The following is an 8114-nucleotide window of genomic DNA, read 5'->3' as shown; positions in this document are numbered from 1 at the left end:
AAGGGGTAAATTAAAAAGAAAAAAAAGAAAAGAAAAAAAGAATAAGAATAAGAAATAAAAGGAACAAGTAATTAAAGAGCAGCAGTAAAAAATAATAGCGAGACTATATACAGGGGGTACCTGTACAGAGTCAATGTGTGGGGGCACCGGTTAATCGAGGTAATTGAAGTAGTATGTACATGTAGGTAGAGTTATTAAAGTGACTATGCATAGATAATAACAGAGAGTAGCAGCGTAAAAGAGGGGGGGGGGGGCAATGCAAGTAGTCTGGGTAGCCATTTGATAAGATGCTCAGGGGTCTTATGGCTTGGGAGTAGAAGCTGTTAAGAAGCCTCTTGGTCCTAGACTTGGCGCTCCGGTACCGCTTGCCATGCGGTAGCAGAGAGAACAGTCTATAACTACGGTGGCTAGAGTCTTTGACCAATTTTAGGGCCTTCCTCTGACACCGCCTGGTATAGAGGTCCTGGATGGCAGGAAGCTTGGACCCAGTGATGTACTGGGCCATATGCACTGCCCTCTGTAGCACCTTGCGGACGGAGGCCGAGCAGTTGCCATACCAGGCAGTGATGCAACCAGTGATGCTCTCGATGGTGCAGCTATAGAACCTTTTGAGGATCTGAGGACCCATTGCCAAATCTTTTCAGTCCCCTGAGGAGGAATAGGTTTTGTCGTGCCCTCTTCACGACTGTCTTGGAGTGCTTGGGCCATGTTAGTTTGTTGTTGATGTGGATATCAAGGAACTTGAAGCTCTCAACCTGCTCCACTACAGCCCCGTTGATGAGAATGGGGGCGTGCTCGGTCCTCCTTTTCCTGTAGTCCACAATCATCTCCTTTATCTTGATCACGTTGAGGGAGAGGTTGTTGTCCTGGCACCACACGGCCAGGTCTCTGACCTCCTCCCTATAGAGTGTCTTGTCAATGTCCGTGATCAGGCCTACCACTGTTGTGTCATCGGCAAACTTAATGATGGTGTTGAAGTCGTGCCTGGCCATGCAGTCATGAGTGAACAGGGAGTACAGGAGGGGACTGAGCACGCACCCCTGAGAGGCCCCTTACCACCTGGGGGCGGCCCGTCAGGAAGTCCAGGATAATGGTGTTGATGTGAGCCATGACCAGCCTTTCAAAGCACTTCATGTCTACAGATGTAGTCATTTAGGCAGGTTACCTTAGTGTTCTTGGGCACAGGGACTATGGTGGTCTGCTTAAAATATGTTGGTATTATAGCCTCAGACAGGGAGAGGTTGAAAATGTCAGTGAAGACACTTGCCAGTTGGTCAGCGCATGCTCGCAGTACACGTCCTGGTAATCCATCTGGCTCTGCGGCCTTGTGAATGTTGACCTGTTTAAAGGTCTTACTCACATTGGCTGTAGAGAGTGTGATCACACTGTCGTCCTGAACATGTTCCAGTGTTATTTGCCTCGAAGCGAGCATAGAAGTAGTTTAGCTCGTCTGGTAGGCTCGTGTCACTGGGCAGCTCTCGGCTGTGCTTCCCTTTGTAGTCTGTAATGGTTTGCAAGCCCTCCCACATCCGACAAGCGTCAGAGCCGGTGTAGTACTATTCGATCTTAGTCCTGTATTGACGCTTTGCCTGTTCGATGGTTCGTCGGAGGGCATAGCTAGATTTCTTATAAGCTTCCGGGTTAGAATCCCACTCCTTGAAAGTGGCAGCTCTAGCCTTTAGCTCAGTGCGGATGTTGCCTGTAATCCATGGCTTCTGTTTGGGGTATGTACATACATACGGTCACTGTGGGGTTGACGTTATCGATGCACTTATTGATGAAGCCAATGACTGTTGTGGTGTACTCCTCAATGTCATCGGAAGAATCGCGGAGACCCACAATTGCACATGCCCATATCCATGAGTTCATCCGACTCTGCGTAAGATGAAGGGCTGCCTTCATTGCCCAAATCTCTTAATGTGGTTGTTATTAGCTGTGTGTGCAGGCAATGGTCTCCTGAGTGCTGAGCAGCAGACAAACAAAACAGTTGCTATGGCTACTCACAACCCAAGCGGGAGACAGACAATTTCCAGTAGATGGCACAGCCACAAAGTCAAAAGTCAAAAACTCAAATTAAGTTTTAGGTTAGAGTTAGGCAGTGTGATTAAGGTTAGGCTGTGTTTATGACTTTGTGACTGTGGTAACTAGTGATGACCGGGACAAATGTTCTGATTTCCTCTTGTAAAAATGGGCACGAGAGGGATTTTTATCTGGGTGGGACAGGAACATTTCCGGGTTATAGAACTGTTGTGGGATCAGGACTGTACAGGGATTTTTCTTTTACAGGACAAGACAGGACAGGAATACATTTTCACTCCCGTGTCAACCTCTAATTTGACATCCCAAGTGCTATTCTGATACCAGCTGTTATGGAAAGAGGTGCTCTGCTTTAGGCCTAATATAAATGTAGCAGTAGGTCTAATATATAGCAGTAGGCCCAATATAAATCTGTGTTTTACGTCACATTGAGCTATGATATAATGTGTTTACATGCATACCCACATATGTACAGTGTTTTATAGAGCTTTTATAAACTTCTGAAACTGTGGTTTTCAGTCAAAAACTTTTGTCTGGTCTTTTCTCTTTGAAACCTCTTGTGAAGTGCACATATGCTCATCAATTGAAAAACATATGATCAGTGTTGCATCCCGACAAATCGGATTTGACTATGCAATGTTTCAATCAGTGTTAGCCTACATCTGATTACTATGCAATGTTTTAATCAGTGTTAGCCTACATCTGATTACTATGCAATGTTTTAATCAGTGTTAGCCTACATCTGATTACTATGCAATGTTTTAATCAGTGTTAGCCTACATCTGATTACTATGCAATGTTTCAATCAGTTTTTTTGCTCGTTTTTTTATATTAATTTGTCTTTAGGTGGAATCATATGAACTGAACTTGTAGCTCCTGCGCAGAATGCCTCATATTTCTTATTTTCCCATGGTGTTCCTTCTAGATAACATATTGGGGTATGTACGTACGGTCACTGTGGGGTTGACTTCGTCAATGCACTTATTGATGAAGCCAATGACTGATGTGGTGTACTACTCAATGCCATCAGAAGAATCCCGGAACATATCCCAGTCTGTACTAGCAAAACAGTACTGTAGCTTAGCATCTGCTTTATCTGACCACTTTTTTATTGACTGAGCCACTGGTGCTTCCTGCTTTCATTTTTGCTTGTAAGCAGGAATCAGGAGGATAGAATTATGGTCAGATTTTCCAAATGGAGGGCAAGGGAGCGCTTTGTACGCGTCTCTGTGTGTGGAGTAAAGGTGGTCTAGAGTTTTTCCCCTCTGGTTGCACATTTAACATGCGGATACAAATTTGGTAAAACGAATTTGAAGTTTCCCTGGATTAAAGTCCCCAGCCACTAGGAGCGCCGCCTCTGGATGAACGTTTTCCTGTTTGCTTATGGCGGAATACAGCTCATTGAGTGCGGTCTTAGTGCCAGCATTGGTCTGTGGTGGTATGTAGACAGCTACGAAAAATACAGATGAAAGCTCTCTAGGTAGATAGTGTGGTCTACAGCTTATCATGAGATATTTAACCTCAGGCGAGCAAAACCTCGAGACTTCCTTAGATATTATGCACCAGCTGTTGTTTGCAAATATATATATGTCTTACCAGACGCTGCTGTTCAAACCTGCCAATATAGCGTATAACCAGCCAGCTGTATGTTGATAATGTTGTCGTTCCACCACAACTCTGTGAAGCATAAGATATTACCGTTTTTAATGTCCCGTTGCTGAATCGAATCATTTATTTTATTCAAAGCTGCCTTTTTTTCTCCCTTTTATTCATTTCAATATCAGCTACAGCTTGATGGCATCTACTGGCAGCATTTACCTGCCAGATTCCGATGCTCAAAAACCCCGTTAGCTAAAACGCTTAAAAACACCTTTTAAATTTTGCCCGAAGATTAGAAGAAAAAAACTTGAAGTCAAAGATAATCAAAGATAATAGTTTCAGTATAGGTTTCGTTGTTCAAATGTTTTTGTTTAAAATTTTGGTCACTTTACAAAATAGTTTTTCGAATTTTATTTTTTATTTTAGATTAAGTTTTTTGTTTACTATAATAACCTTGGAAGCTGCAGACACAGATGAGAAGCACACAGTCAGACAAGGTCGTGGCAAGAGTAATACTATGTGATGAGTGAAAATACATAGAATTTGTTTAGATCAGATGCATAATGGCTTATGCCACACATTCACACTCTGTTGCCCCTCAAAGCCCCAATAATAAGTGTAATAACATACAACATGTATTAGTCTCCTCAAATAATAGTGCAGCACACTCTTATTTATTCATGTTATATGGTTTCATGATATATACCGTGTTCATAATTCAAGTATGATGGTACATTTGTTTGTGTAACTGTTCTGGATGTGTCTGAAAATATCTCCATAACCCCCCCCCCCCCCCCCCCCCCCTCTCTCTCTTTATGACTCACTGTCTCACCAGTTCATCCTTGGCACCATTTGCGGGCCCGGCACATCTTACAGTGCATCTGTATAATGACAGGGGTCTATGGAAAGACAGGAAAGTGTGTGTGGGTGGATTACGAGCAAGGCCTTTATGCAGTGAAACTGTTAATACAACCTGGGTACTCTGTCAAACTAATATCCTGCCTCATCAGTGTGGAATCCCCAGCCTACGTGGTGTATATTAAGGTCACACCCCAAAACGGCACCATTTCCCCAATTAAGTTCACTACTTACGGAATAGGGTGCCATTTGGGATGCACTCTAGGTCTCTGTAAAGCATCCTGCTTACACTGTCATTCCATTCTTGAGTCTTCATTGTATTATAAACATTTCTTTATTTAGTAGGGACACAAATCATAAGTAGCCTATATAAATAAGAAAAGTAAAGTAATTAAGTAAGTATAACAATTAAGAATAAGACGCATGTGAAATATTTTCTAGTGAATCCGGCTAGAATTGCTGTAATCTCGTTGTCCACCATTTACCATTTACCTCTACCTACAAGTACATATTACCTCAATTACCTCGACTAACCTGTGCCCCAGCACATTGACTCTGTACACGTACCCCTGTATATATATATATATTTACATTTTTTACTTCAGTTTATTTTAGTAAATACTTTCTTAACACATATTTTTCTTAAAACTGCATTGTTGGTTAAGGGCTTGTAAGTAAGCATTTCACATTATTTCACCTGTTGCATTTGGTGCATATGACAAATAAAATTGTATTTTATTTTGATTTGCAGCAGCTTGGCTGATGGCCCCACATGTGTCTCTAGTGCTTCTCTCAACAGAGATGGATCCGCTAAGGAGGGTAGCAGAGTCTGATGTATTTCAGAAAATCAGAGAGTACAGCCATCGAGCAGCACAACCCCAGGAAGATGCCAGCACGATGAATCCAGCAAGCATCTCAACCACAGTGCTTCAGAAATATAGCTTTGTCGTATCGAAGATTGTGTCTGGGGTCACTGTACAGCCGGAGGGTCAACCTGGCAGGGCATTAAGTTCCCTGTGTAAGCTGTGGAAATACCTGGAAGAGGTAAAAGGTGGTATGTTTACAGAGTCACCTCTCGAGTTCTGGCAGTGCAACACACATTTTTTATTGGTCGCAAGGGTGCTAGTGAAATGTTTTTACCTGGTCATGTTAGTTTTTGGTTCACAAAGCTTTTTTAATAATCATGTTTTATTCAAACTGTAATGTGTAATTGACCAAACATAAACCAGGTTTCTGAAGAGGCAACAACTGCACGGGAATGCCCGTCTGTGTGTGTTAGGGCTCTACATACAGGGGAGATTTTGGAAACCCTCTGGGCCAGTCAATCTTCCCTGTCAGTGGCCCACTGAAAATTGTATTTTTAATCTAGGCTATATAATTGATAAAAAAAGGGCTTTCCAAAATGGCTTTCCATACAAAGTGTTCCATTACAAAGGGAACCTGGCTTTTGGTTGCTTTCTTGTTTTAAAACGTGATACAATAACCCCTCTAACTCTCAACATCTCAAATGGCAAGACTGACTAGATACCACATTGACAGATACCACACTGGTGTGTTTGTGTCGGGAGCATGTTGTCTATTTAGCCATGCAATGCCCACATTATTCTGACATATTTTAGAATGTAAAAATAATGTGAATATCAATGCATAATGCCATTGGGTTGGCCGATTAAAAAATACATTATTTTTTAAGTGGTAAAGCAAACATTTTTGCATGCATTTTAGGGGAGTTGGTTTTCTATAAGCTATTACAACAATTAAATATAAAGGTCCTTGAAAATTACAATTAAGTGCTTGAAAATGTAATTGAAAGTCCTTGAATGTGACTAGCCAATGTCTCTATAAACCATGTATATGCTCTACATCTTGAAAATCAGATTTCATGTACGGCATTAAATCTAAAGTTCAATGTGTATCCATCGCATTTTCTACCGATATTTTTCTCACAAAAACTGGCTCAAATAGCAAATGTGCAGACTCTTTTCTTGGCACGTGTGCTCTAGCCAATAGCAAGCAGATTCAGTGCATGTAGGATAGTCTACATGATGAGATAATTAAGAAAGATAATATTTTTATTTGTCAAATGGGAATCAAGCATCAATCATCACCTCGCTAGAATCAGACCCTCGATATTTATTGGAAAGGAGGATCAAGATCACCATACACTTTCGCTACACTGTGAAGTTCATCATACATTATTTCATCTGTAGCCTAACTAATAAACTGCATGGTTTCCGAGTCAGTGGGAGGACCACACACCATCTCATCGTGTGAATCCAAGTTTACTTTTACATGATGGTTATTAGGGTATATCCATATTTGCGCATTAAGGCGTTCCCACCGCTATTTCTCTCATAATTCATTTTACCCACACAAAAAGATCCCACCATGTCAGATGAACAAATGTTCTGTCAGCATTTATAAAATTGGGACGAAACTTACAGTTTCCATCACAGCTGTCATGATTTTATTAATGGTTGGCCTATGACATTACTTGCGGGTTGGATGCGCGCTGTGTTAAGAAGCAGTGCGGCTTGGTTGGGTTGTGTATCGGAGGACGCAAGACTTTCAACCTTCGTCGATGACAAGAATACCACGAAATTGGGGAGAAATTGGTTAGTGGTGGGAAAATGCATTTTTTTATTTTATAAATTTTACCCCTTTTCCTCCCCAATTTCGTGGTATCCAATTGATTTTTAGTAGCTACTATCTTGTCTCATCGCTACAACTCCCGTACGGGCTCGGGAGAGACGAAGGTTGAAAGTCATGCGTCCTCCGATACACAACCCAACCAAGCCGCCATCCCGCCACAGGAGTCGCTGGTGCGCGATGAGACAAGGATATCCCTACTGGCCAAACCATCCCTAACCCGGATGACGCTAGGCCAATTGTGCGTTGCCCCACGGACCTCGCGGTAGCGGCCGGTTACCACAGAGCCTGGGCGCGAACCCTAAGTCTCTGATGGCACACCTGGCGCTGCAGTACATACAGCGCCCGGGAGGCCTTGAAATAGATCGCAGATTTTATCGGTAAACTTTCCAAATGTCCACAAAACAAAATACGATAGAAAAGGTGGGATATTTTTGTGTAATAAATCATAAATAATAATAAATTGTGTTGTGTGGTCCTCCCACGACTCAGGAAAGCATGTAGTGTTGCCAATTTAGCGACTTTGTCACTATATTTAGTGAGCATTCAGACCCTTCTAGCGACACATTTTCATGAAAATCAACTAGCGACAAATCTAGTGACTTTTTCTGATGTTATTGGAGACTTTTGGAGACTCTGACATGAAAGCACGTATCTTTCTTACTCTTCTCAACGAGCAGCGGGTGCTGTCGTGGGGGCCGCACCCCCGTCCCAAAGCACTCACTCACAGGTGGCCCAGTCCTCGTGCAGCAGTCCCTCCCAGCTGCAGTCAGAGCAGGAGATGTTCACACCTCCGCCTCCACGTCCCGACTGCAAATGAATCGCGCATGCGGGATCCCGCCCTGGCTTACATTCAGGGTGGGATGCCCTGAATGTAAGCGTAAAATGTTCTTTGTCTAAAATAAATCACTGCACACAAAAAAATCATTGCATTTGACTCACACAACCTCAGTCACTTACTCACCTTGTCC

The sequence above is a fragment of the Oncorhynchus kisutch genome, linkage group LG17, assembly GCF_002021735.2.
Source record: "Oncorhynchus kisutch isolate 150728-3 linkage group LG17, Okis_V2, whole genome shotgun sequence".
NCBI classification, from domain to species: Eukaryota; Metazoa; Chordata; class Actinopteri; order Salmoniformes; family Salmonidae; genus Oncorhynchus; species Oncorhynchus kisutch.
This window is presented reverse-complemented; position numbering follows the sequence as displayed.